General features: G+C 37.8%; 1 protein-coding gene across 27 annotated transcripts in view; it reads right to left on the minus strand.

The window, feature by feature from the left end:
* The window catches only part of Tmtc2 (Transmembrane O-mannosyltransferase targeting cadherins 2), a 740,743-nt gene that overhangs the window by 553,139 nt on the left and 162,120 nt on the right, over positions 1-25,484 (minus strand). For 21 of the 27 annotated variants that reach the window (XR_010949712.1, XM_067766547.1, XM_067766560.1 and 18 more), the window contains one exon: positions 24,171-24,219. The exons of 5 other annotated variants lie outside the window; for them this stretch is intronic. The gene's annotated coding sequence lies outside the window, so the exon portion shown is untranslated. Of the gene's footprint in view, positions 1-24,170; positions 24,220-24,422; positions 24,530-25,484 lie in introns of those variants that run through there. One more of the 27 variants, XM_067766561.1, reaches the window with a different exon arrangement.

Raw genomic sequence — 25,484 nt, forward strand, 5'->3', positions numbered from 1 at the left:
ATAATGTGTCTGTACGATATGGATATCAAATTAAAGGTATTAATGAGGGTTTCAAAAGCGAGTGGCTCTTTGTTGTATATGTGAAGACATTTTCCAGATATCGACCAAAATGTGGACCAGGGTGACCCAGAACATCACCTGTCACAGTATTTCAACCAAGATTCCAAGGGCTTTTGATTTCGCCCTGCAGAACTTTTTCATTTTCTTCTACTTAATATGGTAGGTGTTACACCCATTTTACAAACTTTTTCTAAATTTATATTTTGCGTCAATAAACCAATCCAATTACCATGTTTCATCCCTTTTTTATACTCAGCGTGCCTTGCACACAGAGTGTATTAACTTTGATTGGATAACGGTTGGTTGTACAGGTACCTATAAAGGAATCAAGATAGATATAGACCTCCATACATCGAAAAAAAATGTTATTGAACCAATGTCCGTCCGTCTGCCCGTCTGTCCGTTAACACGATAACTTGAGTAAATATTGAGATATCTTCACCAAAGAGCTTATCTGGACCCAGAAGAGATTGCTATTGACCTATTTCTATATCTGTGCTAAATAAAAATTAGCGAAATCGGATGACGAACACGCCCACTTAAAAAAAAATTTTTAAATAAGCTATATCTTAGTGAAAAAGAGCTTTGTATCAAGAGAATTTTACTTTTTAATTTATTTACTTACTTACTTAATTGGCGCTTAACCGTCTAAACGGTTGTGGCCGTCCAACAAGGCGCGCCAGTCGCTCCTTCGCTCCGCCAACCGGCGCCAATTGGTCACACCAAGGGAGTTTAAATCGTTTTCCACCTGGTCCTTCCAACGGAGTGGGGGCCGCCCTCTACCTCTGCTTCCATAGGCGGGTTCCGATAGGAACACTTTCTTGGCCGGAGCATCATCTTTCATTCGCATAACATGGCCTAGCCAGCGCAGCCGCTGCGTTTTAATTCGCTGGACTATGTTGATGTCTGCGTATAGCTCGTACAGCTCATCATTAAATCTTCTTCGGTACTCGCCATCGCCAACGCGTAGAGGTCCATAAATCTTTCGAAGAACTTTTCTCTCGAACACTCCCAAAGCCGCTTCATCTGCTGTTGTCATGGCCCATGCTTCTGCCCCATATAGCAGGACGGGTACGATAAGTGACTTGTAGAGTATGATTTTCGTTCGCCGAGAGAGGACTTTACTTTTCAATTGCCTACCTAGTCCAAAGTAGCATTTATTGGCAAGATTGATTCTTCGCTGGATTTCAGTGCTGATGTTGTTGCTAGTGTTGATGCTGGTTCCCAAATAAACGAAGTCTTTTACTATTTCGAAATTATGGCTGCCAACAGTAGCGTGGTTGCCAAGGCGGATATGCGCTGACTCTTTGCTCGATGACAGCAGGTACTCGTTTTGCCCTCATTCACCATCAAACCCATCTTTACCGCTTCTTTTTCCAGCTTGGAGTAAGCAGAAATAACAGCGCGGGTGTTTAGGCCGATGATATCAATGTCATCAGCATATGCCAGTAATTGCACGCTTTTATAGTATATTGTTCCAGTGCGGTTAAGTTCTGCAGCTAGTATAATTTTCTCCAGCATCAAATTAAAGAAATCGCACGATAGGGGGTCACCCTGTCTGAAACCTCGTTTAGTTTCGAACGGCTCGGAGAGGTCCTTCCCAATTCTGACTGAGCTGATGGTGTTGCTCAACGTCATTTTGCACAGCCGTATAAGTTTTGCGGGGAAACCAAATTCAGAAATAGCGGCATATAGGCAGCTCCTTTTCGTGCTGTCGAAGGCGGCTTTAAAGTCGACGAAGAGGTGATGTGTGTCGATTCTCTTTTCACGGGTTTTTTCCAAGATTTGGCGCATTGTGAAAATCTGGTCGATGGTAGATTTACCAGGTCTGAAGCCGCACTGATAAGGTCCAATCAGCCGGTTCACGGTGGGCTTCAATCTTTCGCACAATACACTTGAAAGGACCTTATATGCGATATCAAGAAGGCTGATTCCAAGATAGTTGGTGGATTTTGCAGTATCCCCCTTCTTGTGGACTGGGCAAAGAACACTTAGATTCCAACCGTCGGGCATGCTTTCGTCCGCCCATATTTTGCTAAGAAGCTGCTGCATGCGCCTTACCAACTCCTCGCCGCCGAACTTGAATAGCTCCGCAGGCAATCCATCAGCGCCCACGGCCTTGTTGTTTTTCAATCTGGTTATTGCTATTCTAACTTCGTCATAATCGGGCGGGGGGACATATATTCCATCATCATCGATTGCGGGATCGCGGTGAATTGCTGCCTCCAATTAGGAGAGCAGAGAAGTGTTCCCTCCATAATCTAAGCACTCTCTGGACATCAGTTACAAGGTCGCCGTTTTCATTCCTACAGGAGTTTCATTAAATTAGAAAACACTTAAATTTGGAAAAAATAGGTGTGGCACCGCCCCTTTTTTGTCTAAGCAATTTTCAATGTTTCGGGAGCCATAACTCGAAGAAAAATTTACATATCGTAACAAAATTGGGTACACATATTTTCCTTATAGCAGAAAATATTTCTAGTAAAAATGGACTGGATCGGTTAAAGGCCACGGCAACTTAGGTATAAAACAAGTTTAAAAGGGTCGTAGACTAGAATAATAAGCTATAAATTAGCAAAAAATAGTTTTGAATCAATGATATTTCACTCATCAAGTTTTACTGTAAGAGGAAATGGGGAGAAATTATTTTTAAACGGGCGGTGCAACGTGTTATGTAGAAAAGTATTTTATCTGAAATGAAATGTGCAATTGAAGCTCACGCTGAGTATATAATGTTCGGTTACACCCGAACTTAGATACCTTTGCTTGTTTTAAAACACTTTTGGCTTTTTCGTCGCGTAGACCGATCACAATCTGTTCAGCTTGCTTGCGATTCATAAATCTTCTCCCCAGAAGTAAAAAAAGCCCAAATTTTCTCCTGTTTCAGTCATCTGTAAATGTCGTGTCAGTTTTTTTCTCCATGAATAAAAAATGTAAAATGGTTGGATCAGGTAAACAGAGGCCTAAAACAAATGATATTTGTAAATGTGCTACTGCTATTCAACATTTCTAGGCAACCCATCACACATACATGCAAAATGGCTAATATCTCATATAAATTTAAGAGGTTTGCACGCCTCACGAGTTTCCGAGGCACTTGTGACTTTGAATGAGATTTCCACAGCTTGAATAATGCGTTTGAAATATTTACTGCTGGGAATATAAGCGATTATTAACTAATTTTATTTAAGCACGTCCTAAAACTTTTTTACAGCATAGGTCCTATCATGGTACGCAAACTTAAATTTAGCAACAAAGGTGTCTAAATTCGGATGTAAACGAACATTATATACTCAGCGTGAACTTCAATTGAACCTTTCATTTCAGATAAATTACTTTTCTACTTAACACGTGGCACCGCCCGTTAAAAAAAATTTCCCCCCATTTCCTCTTACAATAAAACTTGATAAGTGAAATATCATTGATTCAAAACTATTTTTTGCTTAGTTATAGCTTATTATTCTAGTCTACGACCCTTTTAAACTTGTTTTATATCTAAGTTGCCGTGGTCTTTAACCGATCCCGTCCATTTTTACTAGAAATATTTTGTGCTTCTGTACTCAATTTTATTACGATCCGTTAATTTTTCTTCGAGCTATGGCTCCCGAAACATAGAAAATTGCTTAGTCATAAAAGGCGCGGTGCCACGCCCATTTTTTAAAATTTGAAGTTTTTCCTATTTATTGTTACAAATCCACTTGGGAAATGAAATACCATTGATATAAAGCTCTTTTTTCCAAAGACATAGCTTCTTTTATTCATATACGACCCTTTTAAAAATATTTTATATAAAAGTGGGCGTGGTCCTTAACCGATTTCGTTAATTTTTCTTCAAATCATTCCTTATAGTAAAGGCAACCTCTCTGCCGAATTTTGTTACGATAGGTTTTACGATTTTTGATTTATGATTAATAATATTTGTAAAATTGATTTTATCACAAGTGGGCGGTGCCACGCCCATTTTAAATTTTTTTTCTAGTTTGTATCAAGAGTCTCAATATCAGTCCACATGTCAAATTTTAACATTCTAGGTGTATTAGTTACTAAATAATCACGTTTATTGCGTTTTCCAGAATTTTATATATATAAAAAGTGGGCATGGTTACCATCCGATTTCGCTCATTTTCAATACGAATCTATTCTGGGTCCAGATAAGCTCGTGTACCAAATTTGGTGAAGATATCTCAATATCTACTCAAGTTATCGTGTTAACGGACAGACAGACAGACAGACGGGCGGACGGACATGGCTCAATCAAATTTTTTTTCGACACTGATGATTTTAATATATGGAAGTCTATATATATCTTGATTCCTTTATACCTGTACAACCAACCGTTATCCAATCAAAGTCAATATACTCCTTGTGCAAAGCACGCTGAATATAAAAATTGGAGTTAGTTTTTATGCACGTAATGTTATTTAAGTTACTGCTTGTTGGACTCGAAAAAAATAAATTTTGGGGGCCGAACCACGTCTATGTTAATAAATTAAAATAACTAAAATTGGTTTTATCTCTTATTTTCCATACTTATTTTCTGAATCTGAGATACAGTCCCCACCCCACGAAGTACTCCACCATTTAAAATCTCACTGTTAAGCCCTTTTTGTTGCAAGGCTTTTCTCACATATGCATTTAAACTCTAGCTGGCATGTGCATTCGTCGACTTTAATGAAATGAGTTAGTTTTCAAGGATACCGGAATGTAGTTTTATCAACTTTCAAGCAAAATACCAAATTACTTTACGCCACGAGAACTACAGAGACCGTAATAGAAAAAACAAAGACACTCAAAGTAAATGGAAAACGAACGAGCAATGGGTGTGCAAATTCATAAGAGGGGAGAGAACTAACGGTGTTAAGGTCACGCAGGATATTTATGCGAAGCCACTGTGGGCAGTAAGGAAATAAGTTTAAAAAGTAAAGGAAATGAGAAAACGAATGTAACCAAATTTTTGTGAATTTAGATAGGATTTTACGAATTCTGCATACTTACATACATATATGTATGTATTTTCATGCTATGGGCGGACCCTTCCCAGTAGAAAAATTGTGAAGCACCTATAGAAAGTGCTATTTAATTCTCTTCTGGCTTACGAATGAGTAGCTAAGATGAGGAATTAGCTGCAAACAACTTGCAAATACACCACTGTAAAACATTTGCCTTTCTCTTCTGAATGAATATCATCTTTCTGAGCACCTTGCCATCTCGCGTCACCGAAAGGAGCGCTAGACTTGGTCGGAAAAAAAATAGTTGCAAAAGTCTACCCCTAAATTTAAAGATTATGATGAGAGAGTCTCGAAAAACTTTTTTTGATTACTTACTTTTAATACAATCGCAATTGTTTTTTATCGTAATTTGTTTATTTGGCATCTGATTTTTAAATTGTAAATCGTTCTAGTTGTTAAATATCGTCGGTCCAATGTCAAAGAAACGAATGTGCATATTTGTTGTGTTGGGAAAAACGTGTAAGACATTGTTAAAAAAGATATTTAATAAATCGAGATTAATTTTGTATTTGTCAACCACTATTGGAAGGTTTACTTTTGTAAACCACTAAATAATGTTAACTGAAAAATGATTTTTAAATTTTTTTCAAAAAAAATGCTCATTTGTTGTTTTGGCTTTGCAAAATTTTACATATATAATATTTCGTTCAAACAAAAATGGCACATTCGTTTCTTTAGCATTGTTCCGATATGATTCTCTTTTCGTAAGACTATGCAAAAGCAACTACGCAAAAAACTAAAAAGGATACTATAAGGAATTAAAGAGCTTCCCAAGACCAAGTAATCACGTATCAATTGAAAAAATCGAATGTGAAATAAGCAAGTTACAATAAAAAAAAGTATTTCATCTGTTTTGCTAGATCAATATTCTTCCGGTACCCTCTGAACATTGAATTTAAATTAAGGGGTGGACTTTTACATCTTTTTTATTTTGAATAGAACCCAACTCATCGTAAGGATCACTGAAGCACTCTTATTAAGCGCTGCGTACATATTCTAATAATCTTGCGTAAAAGTACTTACTTAATGCCTTATAAAGGCTAGAGTTAATAACTTTCCTTCTGGGCAAAGATATCGGGCTATGAGCATTGGACATACATATGTACATATGTGCATTGGTGGAATCTGAGTAGTTTACGTATCTAAATGTGGTGGTGGAGAGACGGAGTTACAAGTGTATGCGTGAGTTTCGTTTCAAAGGTGACCTACGATAGATTGCATGTAATTCAAAATTCGAATCGCTTACTTCATTCATTTCATACGTAAGAGTTTTATATCTTTCCACATACCTACTATCGCAGCTGAAGTAAATTAAATGTTATCACCTCTTTTGGTGCCGAATGATGAACTAGCTAAAGAGGGCGCATCCCTTGAAGCTTGCTCCATAGACGTCCCAATTAGATTGGGCGAGACTAAGAGAAGGCGAGAGGTGCGCATGATCGACCAAGCGGGAAAGGCGTGGGTACAAGCGAGGGGCTGTAAAGTGTCGAAGGTTATGTGTAGGTCTTACAAGCTTAGACTAACAAAGTTGCTTCTATCATTGAAAAGAGAGGACTGTAGACTCATGACTGCTTTATGGCGTCACATGCCTTTAAATTAGGCTTGGTTAGTGAAAGCAGATGTAGGAAGTGCGGGTTGAATGAGAAAACGATCGAGCACGTTTTTTGCTCGTGTCCTGCTTGCCAGGCTAGGACTCCTGCTATAAGGAGTACTACAGCTGTCAGATCTATAGGCAGCAAGTGGCATAAGTCCTAAAAAGCGTCTAGTATTTGCCAAGAGGTTAGAGTTTATTTATAACATAGGTATTGGTTTTTGATAGGGGTTTTCAGTTTGGTTCTCAAATAAACACTACGGACTCATTCAGTCTATGTGAGGTCCTCATGGACAGGCCAGTTCAACCAAACCTAACCTTGGTGGCGAACGAAAATGCATAAAAATTTAAAGGTTTATTCTGTTGATAAATATTGCAGTTATATAACTTTCAATTCCTCTCACCAGCAGTTCTTACATAATTTTTTTGATGTCATATATGACATTAATTTCAGCTTTAAGGCTTAGCTCAAATGGTATTTATTTTCATTTTGAAAATTTCTGTATTAGCAATGGAGCTACTTGACGAAAGCAAAGTCTCTATCAACATACATTTTTATTCCCAGCTAGACTTATACGTAGGATATTGAAGCTTTAATGGTATAATTTTGGGATGTAATCATGTAAAGCGGTCGAGATAGCCATAAACTGCCACATATCTAAATTATCAGGGGGAATCATATGTCCATCTGTCTGTTCGTCCACCGTTAACATTTTTGACAATAGATGCCTTGAGAACCAACATCATGGCTTTCATTACGAAAATTAGCACTTTACATAGTATTACAAGTCGCCGTACTCAAAACATGGCTCACCATAACCGCTACATCCAAAAAACCTATATTTTCTTTCCTCTGCAAAAACCTATAGCAACAATATTTTTTTGAAAAAAACTTTCTTATTAGCACAAACCTCTATCTGATTTTTAAACTTAGTTAAACTGAGTTTTAAATAAAAAACGAATAATATATATTATAAGCACTCAACAATATAACTGCTGAAACAGTTCGGAAAAAGAGTTATATATATATTGCATAATGACTAAAGATATTTATCAGCCCATTCTGGGCGATATCTGCTAAGGCAAAGATCTGAACTGGAGCCACTATGCAACACCCCCTAACAGTTTTTTACTAAATGTGATATAGCCTATTACAGTATTATCAAATTTCGGTATTAGAAATAAAAAAAGGTTGATTTTATTGTTTTTAGTAACCCGTTATCGTCTGCAATCGGGACCAATATTTTTAATTAATATTTTTGACTTGACTATGAAAAAAGTTCGCATCCCTAAAGCTTGTTCATAATTACTGATTATCGAGGAGAAAAATGTATATGGGAAATCTAGTTTTATAATTAACGATTAGGCGTTAAGTACGAAAATGAAGATAATTTCGTTATATGTAAACTACGTCTTAGATTTTCGAACAGCATTGTCATCACTAAGCTTTGTTACTAAATTTCACATGGGACAGACCTTTGATTTTATTTATTCCGGAATACTCGAGCTTACCGCTCTGTTACTCAGGGCATCAAAATATATGCAGACATATTTCCGAAAAGCAAAATTTTGCGAGCTTTGACCTAAAATGTCTTAAGACGGTCACACGCGATTCAGATTCTGTTTAAAAATTGTATACTCAAAAGCTTTTATTTAATGCATGTATGTATATTGTGAATAAAAAAGCTGATTGATATTTTTCTCGCCACATACGTCATTAATCAAGCTTTCCTGTGTTCGAAACTAATACCAGTATGAGGTCTTTATAAATAAATAAAGAAATACTTGGCGGGCTTACCTCCGAGGAGATTTCTCTTCTAATTTGCGTCGTGCTCCTCTTAATTCTCCATACAAATTAGGTCCTCTGAATTTTTATGCCGACTCCGAACGGCATCTGGAGGGCAGATGAGTTTTCACTGAGAATCTTTTCATTGCAGAAATATACTCAGAGTGTTTATTAAATCACTTCCGAGGGGCAACCCCGATTCGATATTTTTTTCCAATTGAAAAAAAACTTTTTCTAAATTTTTTATGATGCTTTGCCCGGCAGTTCAACGCGGGAGCCGTAGTGTGGTAGGCGGAGCTCGCTACCACAACACTACGGCGGCCACAAGTGGCTGGCTTAAATATCAATTTTAGAAATGTTGTAAAAAATAATATGTTTCGGTTTACAAAAGGATCGTCACATTTGATCGCGGCGAACGTAAAGCATATTGCTCTCTCCCTTTGGGTATTTACAGTGATTATTGGGGCTATCCTATACTTTAGACTCCTAGTTTGGAGGACTCTTACACAATAAAAGCCTTCCTCAAATAATTAGAGGGGCTATGTAAACTATCATTGCTTAGCATATAGACTACAAAGGTAGCACTTTATGCCTTACTAGACTTGATGGCGAAAAACTTGGGGTTAACAGCTCGTGGCAGTTTAAGCGCAGAAAAAACGGCCACAGTAGTAAAGTGTCATCGAGTTTTAGACGAACAGACTAATTTACTCCGTATTTGCGCTTCGATGTTGGTATTGTGCGACTACCAACTTTCCTCTTCTGCATACGTTTATATAGTCTGAGCGATAGATATTATTTAGCAAAGAATCACAACAAAATGTTTGCACTGGTTAAAATGTTCTCAAATACAATTGCAAGAATCACCCTCGATCAATAGCTAGAAGCAAACATCTTTTACACTGTGTAACTTATTCGTTGGCGCAGCATATGCCAAAGCAAGGATATCCATTCGACATGCACGAAAAAAGATATGTACATAATTATATCTATATATATAAAAAGAAGTGTACATTTTGATTGTCACTCCATAACTCGAGAACGGATAGAAAGATTGCCATGAAATTTTTAGGAAAGATACAGGAAGGAGAGATGATGGTTAGTTGATTTTGAAATCCCAAATCGGTTTAGCCATTCTTGAGTTATGATTTTTTTTTAGAAAAAATTCAAAATACATATATAAAAGAAAGTCGTGTTAGTTACACTACGCATAACTCAAGAACGGATGAACCGATTTGGCTGAAGAATTGGTCGAGGGGTAGCACAGAACCACGGAACGAACATAGGATACTTTTTATCCCGTTCTGGCTAGGGTCTTGAGATCAAAACGTGAACCCGGGTAATCCTAAGATGTGTTTGTACAATATGGGTATCAAATGGAAGCTGTTTGTGAGTACTTTCACACTGGGTATTTTTCGTACCCCTGGGTGTGAGAATGTGTTTATACAATATGGATATCAAATGAAAGCTGTTGATGAGTGCTTTAGTACAGGGTAGTTTTCATACCTATTGATGATTAGGGTCTCGAGATATAGGCCAAAACGTTGACCCCAGCACCCCTACAATGTGTTTATACAATATGGATATCAAATGAAAGCTGGTGATGAGCGCTTGATGAGTGCTTTAGAACAGGGTAGTTTTCATACCTATTGGTGACTAGGGTCTCGAGATATAGGCCAAAACGTGGACCCCAGCACCCCTACAATGTGTTTATACAATATGGATATCAAATGAAAGCTGTTGATGGGTGCTTAAGTACAGGGTAGTTTTCATACCTATTGGTGACTAGGGTATCGAGATATTCGCCAAAACGTGGACCCCGGCACCCCTAGAATGTGTTTATTTAATATGGATATCAAATGAAAGCTGTTAATGAGTGCTTTACTACAGGGTAGTTTTCATACCGGGTGGGGCCGTGTGTAGAAGTCCTCGAAAGTGGGGAAAGCTTCTGACCGCCATTCACCTGGGAATGGCCAGAGCGACTCTTTTGCATGCGGTTCATGCAGCTCACTACTGCCGGTCGCTTGCGGCCAAGTATCCACCCGTTTGGCGGTGAGCTAATGTGAGAAGGCGACAACCTGGCTAGACCACTCTGACATAATCGGTTTAAGGGCTAGCCGAGGGAGATCTCATCGGCAGCGTCTGTACACCTCTAGGTGCGGCTGCAAGCGGGCGTCTGTCTTGGAGCAAGCGGCTCGCTATATAAACGTGCCAAGCAATATTTTCCCCCCGATGAGCGGGTTGTGCGCTGGGCTTGGGACCCGCCACGTAAAAACATACTCCAATGAAATATAACAACAAGCCTCGGATAAATACACTCTCTATTGATGACGACCATGGCAAACGTTTGAAGGACAATGAATTGAGGGCATGCACCTGGAACGTCCGCTCCCTGAATGGGATTGGTGCAGATGCCCGGCTGGTTGATGTCCTCGTCAAAGCAAAATCTGACATCACCGCCATCCAAGAAATGCGTTGGAGGAAGCAAGGAAGAAATAAGATCAAAAATTGTGACATATATTGGAGTGCCCATGCGAATAAGCGCAGTTTCGGCGTCGGATTCGTGGTGGGAGAGAGACTTTGTCACCAAGTGCTGGCGCTCACGCCTGTGGACGAGCGTCTCGCCGCTATCCGAATAAAAGCAAAATTTTTTAATATATCATTCATCTGCACCCATGCGCCGACAGAGAAGAAAGACGATGAGGTGAAAGACACTTTCTATGAACAATTAGAACGCACATACGAGCGCTGCCCCCGTCATGATATAAAAGTCGTGCTTGGCGACTTTAACGCCAGGGTGGGCAAAGAAGGTGTTTTTGGCCCTACAGTCGGAAAGTTCAGCCTACACAATGAAACTTCTCCTAACGGACTGAGGCTGATTGACTTTGCCGGTGCTCGAAACATGGTCATATCCAGCACGAGGTTCATGCATAAAAAGATACATCAAGCTACATGGCTGTCTCCTGATCGAAATACTCGCAATCAGATCGATCACGTTGTGATCCAGTGTTTTAGATGTGCGCACGATCCAAGGACCTAACATCGACTCGGACCATTATCTCGTTGCAGCCAAAATACGCACCCGCCTCAATGCGGCTAAAAAAAAGGAACAAAAAACACAAGGAAAGCTAGACGTCGAAAAGCTTCAATCACAACAGACTGCCAATGATTTCGCAACTCGACTCTCACACCTGCTCTCTGAGAGCACAACTCATCCTGAAGGAATACAGGAGCAGTGGGAGCATATCTCCAAAGCACTTCGTACTGCCGCCGAGGAAAGAATTGGTTACCGGCGGCCACGAAAAAACAACTGGTATGATGAAGAATGCCGCGTTGCAACCGAAAGAAAACACGCTGCCTACAGGGCTACGTTAAAAGCGAGCGCGACAAAAGGAGTGTGTGAACGCTATCGTGAGTTGAAAAGGGAAGCGAGACGCCTTTTCAGGAAGAAAAAAGCAGAAGCAGAAAGGCGTGAGTGCGAGGAGCTTGAGCTGCTAGCCACCAGGAATAACGCCTAAAAATTCTACCAAAAAATACTGCGACAGACGGAAGGTTTTAAGACCGGGGCAAACTCCTGTAGGAATAAAAACGGCGACCTTGTAACTGATGTCCAGAGAGTGCTTAGATTATGGAGGGAATACTTCTCTGCTCTCCTAAATGGAGGCAGCAATTCACCGCGCAGAGATGAAGAACCCGATCCCGCAATCGATGAAGATGGAATATATGTCCCCCCCGCCCGATTATGACGAAGTTAGAATAGCAATAACCAGATTGAAAAACAACAAGTCCGTGGGCGCTGATGGATTGCCTGCGGAGCTATTCAAGTTCGGCGGCGAGGGGTTGGTAAGGCGCATGCAGCAGCTTCTTAGCAAAATATGGGCGGACGAAAGCATACCCGACGGTTGGAATCTAAGTGTTCTTTGCCCAGTCCACAAGAAGGGGGATACTGCAAAATGCACCAACTATCGTGGAATCAGCCTTCTTAATATCGCATATAAGGTCCTTTCAAGTGTATTGTACGAAAGATTGAAGCCCACCGTAAACTGGCTGATTGGACCTTATCAGTGCGGCTTCAGACCTGGTAAATCTACCATCGACCAGATTTTCATAATGCGCCAAATCTTGGAAAAAACCCGTGAAAAGAGAATCAACACACATCACCTCTTCGTCGACTTTAAAGCCGCCTTCGACAGCACGAAAAGGGGCTGCCTATATGCCGCTATGTCTGAATTTGGTTTCCCCGCAAAACTTATACGGCTGTGCAAAATGACGTTGAGCAACACCATCAGCTCAGTCAGAATTGGGAAGGACTTCTCCGAGCCGTTCGAAACTAAACGAGGTTTCAGACAGGGTGACCCCCTATCGTGCGATTTCTTTAATTTGATGCTGGAGAAAATTATACTAGCTGCAGAACTTAACCGCACTGGAACAATATTCTATAAAAGCGTGCAATAACTGGCATATGCTGATGACATTGATATAATCGGCTTAAACACCCGCGCTGTTAGTTCCGCTTACTCCAAACTGGAAAAAGAAGCGGTAAGGATGGGTTTGATGGTGAATGAGGACAAAACGAAGTGCCTGCTGTCATCGAGCAAAGAGTCAGCGCATATGCGCCTTGGCAACCACGCTACTGTTGGCAGCCATAATTTCGAAATAGTTAAAAAGACTTCGTTTATTTGGGAACCAGCATCAACACTAGCAACAACATCAGCACTGAAATCCAGCGAAGAATCAGTCTTGCCAATAAATGCTAATTTGGACTAGGTAGGCAATTGAAAAGTAAAGTCCTCTCTCGGCGAACGAAAATCATACTCTACAAGTCCCTTATCGTACCCGTCCTGCTATATGGGGCAGAAGTATGGTAGATGAAGCGGCTTTGGGAGTGTTTGAGAGAAAAGTTCTTCGAAAGATTTATGGACCTTTACGCGTTGGCGATGGCGAGTACCGAAGAAGATTTAATGATGAGCTGTACGAGCTATACGTAGACATCAACATAGTCCAGCGAATTAAAACGCAGCGGCTGCTCTGGCTAGGTCATGTTATGCGAATGAAAGATGATGCTCCGGCCAAGAAAGTGTTTCTATCGGAACCCGCCTATGGAAGCAGAGGTAGAGGGCGGCCCCCACTCCGTTGGAAGGACCAGGTGGAAAACGATTTAAACTCCCTTGGTGTGACCAATTGGCGCCAGTTGGCGGAGCGAAGGAGCGACTGGCGCGCCTTGTTGGACGACCATAACCGTATAGACGGTTAAGCGCCAATTAAGTAAGTAAGTAAGTTTTCATACCTATTGGTGACTAGGGTCTCGAAATATAGACCAAAACGTGGGCCCGTAAACCTCTAGGATGTTGTGTAGTATAGATATCAAATGAAATCTGTTGATGAGTGTTTTATTGAGGGTAATTTTCATATCCCTGGGTGACTAGGGTCTCGAGATATAGGCCAAAACGTGGAACCGGGTACCCATAAAATATGTTTATAGAATACGGATAACATATGAGAGCTGTTGATGAGTACTTTAGTAGAGGGTTATTTTCATACCTCTGGGTGACTAGGGTGTAGATATATACGCCAAAACGTGGGCCTGTGAATGCCTAGATAATGTTTTTACATTATGGGTATCAAATTGAAGCTGTTGATGAGTGCTTTAGGGTAGTTTTCATACCTATTGGTGACTAGGGTCTCGAGATATAGGCCAAAATGTGGATCAGGGTAACACTAGGATGTGTTTTTAAATTATGGATATCAAATTGAATCTGTTGATGTGTGCTTTAGTACAGAGTAAGTTTTATGCCGCTGGGTGACTAGGGTCCCCAGATATAGGCCAAAACATGGACCCGGATACCCTAGAATGTTTGTGTATTATGGATATCAAAAAAGCTGTTGCTGAGAGCTTTAAAGTAATTTTCATTGTGATATTCGATTTAGTCGCATCAACCTGGCAAAACTGATAAATATGCATGCGAAGCCGAAATAAAGACATGAACTAATAATATTTACATACCTATTTACATCTATTTACATACGTCCTATTCGATTTGCTTGAAATTTGGTATATAAATTTGCTTATATTAATATTTACGATGCTTTTTTCCGGGAAGTAGACTAGAGGCGGACTGGGACTATGATTAGGACTAGGACTGGGACTGAGAATGAGACTGAGACTCGGAGTGGGACTGGGAATGAGATTCGGAATGGGACTGGAACAAAATACATACCACCCTCTGGGACTGGCAATAAGATATGAAGACGAATGGGAAAAACTTGAGAGAAGAGAAAAGAGAGAAGGAGACTGAGAAAGAGATAGAATGAGACGAGAGATGGAGATAGATGAAGCGAAAATACGGAGAGAGGACTGAATACAAAGATTAGGAAAAAATGTAGAGGACAAGGGCAGAGCTAGACGGAAAAAGCTTATTAAAATGTATGCAGATAGACCAAATTTAGGGCAGAACAACGTCTGCCGGGTCTGCTAGTTTTTAATAAAAAATATATAAAAGTATGCATATATACTTTAAAAAGATTAGCTTAGTATAAATATAGAGAGGCAAATAAAATAAACTGCGGCAAGTTTTATGTATAAACAAATTATAAATCTGCTATTAAAAAAATCCACACAAAGAAATCACTTATAAAGAGGCAATAAGCCTCACAATGTGTTAAGCACTTTATGTTTGCTTCATTATCCTCTTTGCTTTTGCGTTGTTTTTACATTTCTTGTTTACTTACTTAGGATTTATCGGAGTTATGAATTTGTATTTGATAAATATGTCATTATAAGTATCTGACAAACACGGCCTTTTTATTTCCTTTATATTAGGTCGGTTGAATGTTTGTCGCATTTTCAATGCAAATCTTGCAATCGATTTTTAAGTAATTTCTCATTGAGCTACAAACTTGAAACTTGACAAATTTGGAAATTTAGAATTTTGAGATCGGTTTTTAAGTAACTTCTCTGTAAGCTAGAGACTTGAAATTTCGAACTTAGTTAAGAGGCCGATGGGAGTATAAAACATATTAAAAACAGTTTCTGTAGGCGGCGCACGGATTGAGATAATTAGAAAAATCCTACGGAACGGAGGGAATCTTACGATCGATTATTATATTGTGTTGGGCTTGCACAGTTCACAGTGTACGGTGGCTAACGCATTGGTGAATCTAGGATCTGCACTTTTCGCCACAGGGCGGCCTACGTAGCATTGAGCAGAGCAAAATCTTTGAATGGTATTCGTGTAGAAAGGCTCGATCGCGCTAAACTAATGGGAAATATAGCATGCAACGAGAAGTCTATCCACGAAAGGGAGCGATTGCGGCATTTAGAGTATCCACGAGAAAATGACATGTTCTGAAAGCTGTTATACAGAGATAGTGAAACCTCCTTTATTCATTTTTTTCATTTACTGTATTTAATTACCGAGACATGCTCATATTACTTTATACAATTGTTTTTATTATTGATATTAGAGAAAAACAAGTAAAGGTGTCTAAGTTCGGGTGTAACCGAACATTATATCAGCGTGAGCTTCAATTGCACATTTCATTTCAGATAAATTAGTTTTCTATATAACACGGGGCACCGCCCGTTAAAAAAAATTTCCCCCCATTTCCTCTTACAATAAAACTTGATAAGTGAAATATCATTGATTCAAAACTATTTTTTGCTTAGTTATAGCTTATTATTCTAGTCTACGGCCCTTTTAAACTTGATTTATATCTAAGTTGCCGTGGTCTTAAACCGATCCAGTCCATTTTTACTAGAAATATTTTCTGCTATGAGGAAAATATGTGTACCCAATTTTATTATGATCCTCCGTTAATTTTTCTTCGAGTTATGGCTCCCGAAACATAGAAAATTGCTTAGTCATAAAAGGGGCGGTGCCACGCCCATTTTTTTAAATTTGAAGTTTTTCCTATTTATTGTTATAAATCCACTTGGGAAATGAAATTCCATTGATATAAAGCTCTTTTTTTGCAAAGATATAGCTTCTTTTATTCGTCCACGACCCTTTTAAAAATCTTGTATATAAAAGTGGGCGTGGTCCTTAACCGATTTCGTAACTTTTTCTTCAAAGCATTTCTTATAGTAAAGGCAACCTCTCTGCCGAATTTTGTTACGATAGGTTTAACGATTTTTGATTTATGATTAATAATATTTGTAAAATTGATTTTATCATAATTTCAACATTCTGGGTGTCATAGACTGAATGAGTCCATAGTGTTACCAGAAGTTTACTGAATGAGTCCATAGTGTTACCAGAAGTTTGCTCAACGATCAACTGAAAACCCATCTGAAAAACTAGAATTTATGTTATAAAACAACTCCGTCCTTTAAGCAAATGCTGGAAACTTTCTAGGGCCTATACAACTAGCTGTGCAAATTGTGCCAGCTTCAGTAACTAATAGAGCGCTGCATAAATGGAATCGTACAAGTGTATACAGTTGTACTTTTAGTTTTCCACCACTGTACTATGTATGCACATTTGAGAATGAGTTGTGTCAATACAACATAACTTGAATTTAATGTTGCAAGTGTATACAGTTGTACTTTTAGTTTTCCACCACTGTACTATGTATGCACATTTGAGAATGAGTTGTGTCAATACAACATAACTTGAATTTAGTGTTGCAACACTACTCGAACTCATTTTCAGGCGCAACCATTTCCATTCGTTCAGTTTTACTCGTGTTTGTACTGTCGTGTAAGAAATCGTGTGCCAACTCGTTTACCACGTGTACACTAGTACTTTTTGTTTTGCTTGTTTGTTTGCTCAAGTATAACTTGTTAAGCCCGTATAGAAATGGTAAGTTAAATTTATGTTACAAAATATAGCCAATTTTTCTTACTAAACTGTTATATTTTGATGAAATATCTTATAGAATGAAATGGAAATCAATAACCAATTCGATCGAAATACACTTAAGCAAAAGATTTTGAGTGGTTGCTATAAAATAAGTGACAAAAGAGGGCGAAGCAAGGTTTGGGAAACTTTCGGGAAAATAATGAATGATACGGGTGGGGAAATAGACAGTCTCGTAGCATGTCGAAACTGTTATTCAATTTTTACTTTTAAAAATAATAGCACCTCAAATTTAGTAAAGCACAAATGCTATATAAATTCAAAAAAGTGTGGTTCGACTCCGGAAGAGAAAATTGAAACAGATGTGGAAACAAAAAAAAAGTGTACAGAGAAAATTACCGAATGGAGTGTGCAAAATTGCCGACTTTTCGGAATAGTTGAAGACTTCGGTTTAAAAAATTTTGCGGAGTTTTTAATAGAGGTAGGTGCGAAATTTGGAGCAAATGTTAATTTGGAAGCGTTACTACCTCATCCGACGACGATTTCGAGAAATATCACTCGTTTGTATAAAATACAGTTTGAAAACCTTAAGACGGAAATAAAAAACGTAAAAGATATTGGATATGGTCTCACGTCAGACATTTGGACAGATGACTACTATCACACTTCATTTGTATGTATTTTGTTTTTTTTTTTTTGTAAATACAATATTCTAGTATAAAGTTACACAGAAGAGACTGTAAGAAATATAATTTCCAGATATGAACATAAGAAATAAAATAAGCGAATTGCTGAATATTTTTGATTGCGAACTGAACGAGCGTGTCATTGTTGTTACAGACAGGGGACCAAATATGTTAGCAGCGTTTCGACAAAATAATCACATAAATTGTTTCAACCATTTGTTGCACAATACTATTGAGAAATCAATTAATGAGCAGACGCAAGTATCAGAAATATGTAGTAAATGCACCAGACTAGTGAAATATTTCAAAAAATGTGGTTGTATTTCTATCCTGAATACCTCTTTGAAGACCTTTTCTCCCACACGCTGGAACACAATGTATTATTTACTGGATTCAGTAGCAAAAAACTGGATAGAAATTACCTATATTTTGACAGAAAAAAATAAGATTAATTTAATTAGTAATATAAATTTGAGTATTGTGAATGAACTAGCAAACATACTTAAAATTTTCACAGAAACTTCAGAAAAGTTGGAAGGATCGTCTTATGTAACACTTCATTTGACTACAGTTCACCTCTTGCATTTGAAAAATGCATGTTCACAGAAAAAGAGGGATTTGGAAATAATTAAAGGTTTTAAGGCAGAACTACTCATTAAATTAGAAATGGTGGTGGAAAGTAATTTATCAATATTCCACAAAATTGCCTTATTCCTTTATCCACCAGCTAATAAGCTCATACAATTTTCAGTAAATGAAAAAAATTAATTAAAAATGAAATAAAAAAATTGATGGAAATGCACATAAATAATAGTGAAAATCAATACGATTCTTTAAACCCAGCATGCACATCGCGCGAAGCCGAGCTTCTACAAGCTTTCCTTCAAGCTCCATATATAATGTCGCAGCCTGAAGACAATATATTGAATGAACTCCATCGATACGAAAATATTAACATGTCATATTACGATGGTTTCGACGTTTTACAGTGGTGGGATGAGCACAAGACCCAATTCCCACTTATATTTAAAGTAAGTTGTCAGGTACTGGCTACTCCTGCAAGTAGTGCTCCATCCGAAAGGACATTCTCTTCAGCTAAAAACTTACTTTCCGAAAAAAGGAGTGTTATTGGCTCCAGACCAACTCATTTTAACAAGATAATGTTTCTTCACTCCAATTTTATTAACAGTCGGTCAGATTAAAATAGTGTTTGGTTTTTACTTTTATATATGAAGTTATTGTTTATATGTACATATGTATCTCATTCGCACTAAGCCCTTAAATGCAGCAAAAAGTTTTGTAATGATATCCTTGGTGTTCTATACCAATTGAATTTATGGTTTGTGTTTATACACTAAATGAATAATTTAAGTTTGTTACGTTCATACCTTTATGTTATTAAAAAGTGCCTTTACATACATGTTTTATTCGTTTTTTACTGTTTGCTAATTGGAATGTAGTCACTACTGTAACGTCTTTCTGCCTACATTCAAATTAGGATTTTCAAACATTTGCTACAACTGTTCAGTTGTATACAACTGTTTTCACTGCAATACTCGTGTAGAGGTTGTATACAACTGATCATACAGTTCGAATACATTGTCTGAAACACACCCGCATCTCAGACAAATGCTACACTGCACGATCGTTATTCCATTCGGTGTGAGTTCGTACATGATAGCATTCAAACGAAAGCGAAAACTTGTACTTCACTACAAGAAAAATATATAGTCCACTCATAAGGGCATTTGAATGCATTCATGCAGAGCTCTAGTAACTAATATGTCTTAGCCTGGCGAGCGCAGAAGACAGTGTCCCGCCAGATCACCCATCCTGATCCTACAATGCTCTCTTTTTAATGGCAAGAGTAACTTTGGTTGGCGGCCATAACCGTTTTAAACTTTAAGCGCTAATTATGTAAATAACATTGCTAGCCTAAAGTTGTTAGACCTGCACATGATCTTGGACACTAAACAGCCCTGTGCTGGGCCACGCCTTTGCAGCTTGTTCGATCACGTGCAACTCCTGTCGTCTATAAGTTTCGCTCAATCTCAGGGGAGGGTTACGGTATAAGCGCGAGATCGGCGATTTTCAGCTAGCTCATCCACTTTTACATTCCCACCTATTCCTCTATACCCTGGGACCCAATAGAAGTGAGTACTTCTTAAGGATTATTTCTATACATATATACACTTTTAGACATTGTGCTATGCGAGATTTTTGCCTTACTTGCTGCTCGCTTGTTAATATAAAATTGGACGCGGCTGCAGTTTTAACCATTTTGTTCCAGTGTGTCAACCGCTTTGGTTGCGGACAAAAATTTTAGCTGAAAAACACTACAGTGATCTTCAGCTTGTGGTATTTGTTTGTTTTCGGATGATCACAGTATACCGAAGATCCTACTCTTTCCCTTACTTTTGAGCCATCGTAGTACACATATAAGGCTTGCTTGCCATTTGAGCGCATTTGCGCCAAGCATCCATCTCCATTGTGGCTTCAAGAGCTCCATTGAAGCGCAGGAACGTTAATAATATGTTCGTCTAGTATCTGCTGACGCTATACTACTATGAGCATACGGTCTGCGCTCAAGATGCCCCGCTCACGCTGCCACGAGTCTTGTTGTTGTTGTTAATAGCCTGCATCCCCATCTAATTTTTTGAGGAAGGCACTTTTATGTGGTGCAGTGAAATAAATCCCAAATGCAATAACTCCAAACAAAAAATTGGGACTTACTTCATAATTTTTGCTGGTAATTATTTCACAATGAAATAACTTCCAAATGAAATAATCCCCAATAAAATTTCTATGGGAGTTCTTTCATAATTTTTTGAGATTGGGAGCTATTTCATTTTTGTTGGGACTTACTTCATTGTTTGTAATTCAGGCACTGGGACGTATTTCATTTTTGTTGGAGTTATTTCATATTCTTAAAAATACAATTTTATCAAACTTTGACGTTCTTCTAACAGTTTCTATGGGTTGGCTATACATTAAGGGACCAATTGGTTTTATTCGTAATTTTGCGCATAGGTTTTCGGGGAGTTCCCCAACCAGAATCAGTAAGTAATTTTTAATTGTTATTAACAATTTACTAGTAATTAGTAGTTAAAGTTACCATGGTATAACTATCACTTTTTATCTACATACGAACACTTCCACAAGAATTTTATACATAAGTACACTTTATAATGTTTATAAAACCACAATCAACTATTTTCATTTGTTTAAATTTGCGTATTATTGTAAAATTTAATGATTTATTCGTTTACTTTCCGCGAACACAAGCATACATCCATGGCGGTAGCCACGGTTATACCACACAACCGTACTTGGCATGGCGTATCCCAGGGTTATTTTTTATAAGCGCGGCCGAAGGCCGCCTATGCAGAAAAGTGTTCTACGTAGACTTGTTCCTTTTATTTTTTACTTTTAATAAATTATGTTAATTTCATTAAAAAAAATGCGATTTTTTAAAATAAAATACGTTTACTTCGACGACACTATTCAAGTTTTCTTGTAATTGTAAATTTTACATATGTACATAATAGTTTGCTGTATTTTTCAAATCTCGTTGTAACTGATTATATAGTATAAAGATACCATTTCAAATTTTGATTTGGAATTTATTTCATTTTTTTGGGACTTATTCCATTTGGGAGTTATTTCATTTTTTTTTTGGGACTTGTGGTTTCATTATGAAATAACTGACAAATATTGGGAGTTATTTCATTTCCCTCTTTGGGAGTTATTTCATTTATTAAAGTTGGGAGTTATTTCTTTTTTATTTTGACTTATTTCATTGGGAGTTATTTCATGGGAGTTATTTCATTTGGGAGTTATTTCACTGCACCCTTTTTTCTATGGTCGTCCACCAAACAAAGACTCCATAGTATACGATTAGCTTTACAACCGCTGTAATCACTTCATTTGTATTTAAGAATAATAGAGTTAATTTATACCTGTGCTATTTTGAGTTACTGACAATTGTTTTAAAAAATTCTAACTGTTCTTATAATTCATTATATGTATTTAAATGAAAACAAGTAAGGAAGGCTAAGAAGGTAAGGAAGTTCGGGTGTAACCGAACAGTACATACTTATCTGAGAGCTTTGGAGGCAAAATAAGGGAAAATCACCATTTAGGAAAATGAACATAGGGTAACCCTGGAATGTGTTTTTGTATGACATGGGTATCAAATGTAAGGTATTAAAGAGTATTTTAAAAGGGAGTGGGCCTTAACTCTGTAGGTGGACGCCTTTTCGAGATATCGCCATAAAGGTGGACCAGGGGTCACTATGGAATCTGTTTGTACGATATGGATATCAAATGAAAGGTGTTAATGAGTATTTTAAAAGGGAGTGGGCCGTAGTGGTAATGGTGGACCAGGGGTGACTCTATAACGTGTTTGTACGATATGGGTATCAAATTAAAGGTATTAATGAAGGTTTTAAAAGGGAGTGGCCCTCAGTTGTATATGTGAAGGCGATTTCGAGATATGTGGACCAGAGTGACCCAGAACATCATCTGTCGGGTATCGTTAATTTTGAAATTTTCTTTTATTTTTGTATTTTGTTGCACCATATCATTACTGGCGTTGAATGTTGACATAATTTACTTATATACTGTAAAGCTATTCAATTTTTGTTAAAATTTGATTTAAACATTTTTTTTAATGAGTAGCCGTGTTCGTCATCCGCTTTTGCTAATTCTTATTTAGAACACATATAGTAATAGGAGTAACGTTCCTGCCAAATTTTGTCATGATATCTTCAACGACTGCCAAATTACAGCTTGCAGAACGTTTAAATTACCTTCTTTTAAAAGTGGGTGTTGCCCATTCTAATTTTCTATTCTGCGAAATCCGACTATGACCACGCCCACTGTTTCGATATCAAAATTTTCGAAAAATTAAAAAAATGCCATAATTACATACCAAATACGAAAAAAGGGATGAAACATGGTGATTGGATTGGTTTTTTGACGCAAAGTATAACTTCAGAAAAAACTTTGTAAAATGGGTGTGACATCTACAATATTAAGCAGAAGAAAATGAAAAACTTCTGCAGGGCGAAAGCCAAGCCCTTGGAATCATGACAGGAATACTGTTCGTGGTATTACATATATAAATAAATTAGCGGTACCCGACAGATGATGTTCTGGTCCGATATCTCAAAAACACCTTCACATATACAACTAGGCGGCCACCGTGGTGTGATGGTAGCGTGCTCCGCCTATCACACCGTATGCCCTGGGTTCAACTCCCGGGCAAAGCAACATCAAAATTTTAGAAATAAGATTTTTCAATTAGAAGAAAATTTTTCTAAGCGGGGTCGCCCCTCGGCAGTGTCTGGCAAACGCTCCGATTGTATTTCTGCCATGAAAAGCTCTCAGTGAAAACTCATCTGCCTTGCAGATGCCGTTCGGAGTCGGCATAAAACATGTAGGTCCCGTCCGGCCAATTTGTAGGGAAAAATCAAGAGGAGCACGACGCAAATTGGAAGAGAAGCTCGGCCTTAGATCTCTTCGGAGGTTATCGCGCCTTACATTTTTATTTTATTTTTATATACAACTAAGGTTCACTCCCTTTTAAAACCCTCATTAATACCTTTAATTTGATACGCATATCGTACAAACACATTATAGAGTCACCCCTGGTCCACCTTTATGGCGATATCTCGAAAATGCGTCCACCTGTAGAACTAAGGCCTACTCCCTTTTAAAATACTCATTAACACCTTTCATTTGATACCCATATCGTACAAACACATTATAGAGTCGCCCCTGGTCCACCTTTATGGCGATTTCTCGAAAAGGCGTCCACCTGTAGAACTATGGTCCACTCCCTTTTAAAATACTCTTTATTACCTTCCATTTGATACCAATGTCATGCAAACACATTCCAGGGTTACCCGAGGTTCATTTTCCTACATGGTGATCTTCTCTTATTTTGTCTCCAAAGCTCTCAGCTGAGTATGTAATGTTCGGTTACACCCGAACTTAGCCTTCCTTACTTATTAATCTAAAAGTATTTTAGGCAGGAAATTGTTCGTAGGAACATATTAGTGTATAGGATTAGTATACATGAAATCCATCTGCTTTATAGACCAACTATTTATTTTACATACGAATGGACGGGAAATATTCTTTTTATGTCGTCTCCGACCAGCAAATGCGCTACTGATGAAATTATTTTTCAAGCCAGTAATATACATTGAGGGCTACATAGCCGTGAAGCTTACTTACTTATGTTTATAACCAAGATATTTTCATTTTCCCACATGCTGTTGCATACCTGAAAAAAAAAATTTTTTTAATTAAAGGTCATGCAGAAGTACAAAGTTATGTACGGGATACTAATAAGCTTTTAGATATAGTTACATACATAATTGCTATATGAATAAATTTGTTATAAAATTTTATCGTCATTATTCATCTTTAATTTGTGCTTAACCTTCATGGCCTTGTACAAATAATCCAGTTTACCATATAACTGACCTTTCGTTGGCTGTGTGATCGGAAAGTGTTATTGCGTATATAACGCATATGTGCTGTTTTTCACCACTTTTCATTTGCCGATTTGACAGTTGTTATAAAACAAATTTTTTTAATAAAATTCAAATTTTAGTTTTTTATTGTGACTTTTATAATGAGAATAAAATTTTAACATTTATTCTTGGACGTCTTGATCAAAAAATAAAAAACATAAAGGCTGTATAATATTGTGGGGAATGCTGACATCACTAGGCTGTAGTAAGTAATCACGCAACAACAAAAACATGAAGCAAGCCATACTCGTGCACATGAATAGATCAGTCATCATTTACACACATACGCACAAGGCAACGAAGAGATATTCACATACACACATGTGGTCATCAGCCGAAGTACTTACACATACACATGCATATGGCTATGCTAGAGGCATGGACTACAGATATATATGCATATAACTAATTACCAAGCAGGAGATACAGCAGGCGAAACGTCTAGACTTTAGTAGAAATATGCGAATGAAGCAATGGAGAGTATAAAAGCAGCGCAAACTAAGTTGTAGGAATCAGTTTGAGATTAATTGTGAAGTATAATTGTTCTACTCCCAAAGTAGTCTAATAAAGACCATTTTGCAATACAGAATATTGGACTGATTTATTCAACATTTTAGCGATTCGAACGTTAACAGAAGGGTTGAAATAAGCCTATTTTCGCAAAATTCGTTTCTATATATATACATATGTGTTTACACCATAACATATTTTCCTTAGTAAGACAACTGTATGGCAACTCCATCACTTAAACTTTCGCTACCATGGCAATATTCATATATATATATATATACATATATATGCAAAGCTTGCCGTACAAAGTACATATCCTGAGAATTTGAATTAAATACAATGTTCACTTCCTGGTAGTTCGGATATCGATGGTTGGCCGCTGCGACGCTAAAGATTTCGCTAAAAAATTGTGTGCCGATACATAGTTTTACTTTAGCAGTGGAACGTAAAATATGAATCTCTGAAAATTTTTTGCGTGAATTTCAAAGTGAGCTTACAGGTA

The sequence above is a fragment of the Eurosta solidaginis genome, chromosome 2 (genome assembly GCF_040869045.1).
Source record: "Eurosta solidaginis isolate ZX-2024a chromosome 2, ASM4086904v1, whole genome shotgun sequence".
Lineage (NCBI taxonomy): Eukaryota > Metazoa > Arthropoda > Insecta > Diptera > Tephritidae > Eurosta > Eurosta solidaginis.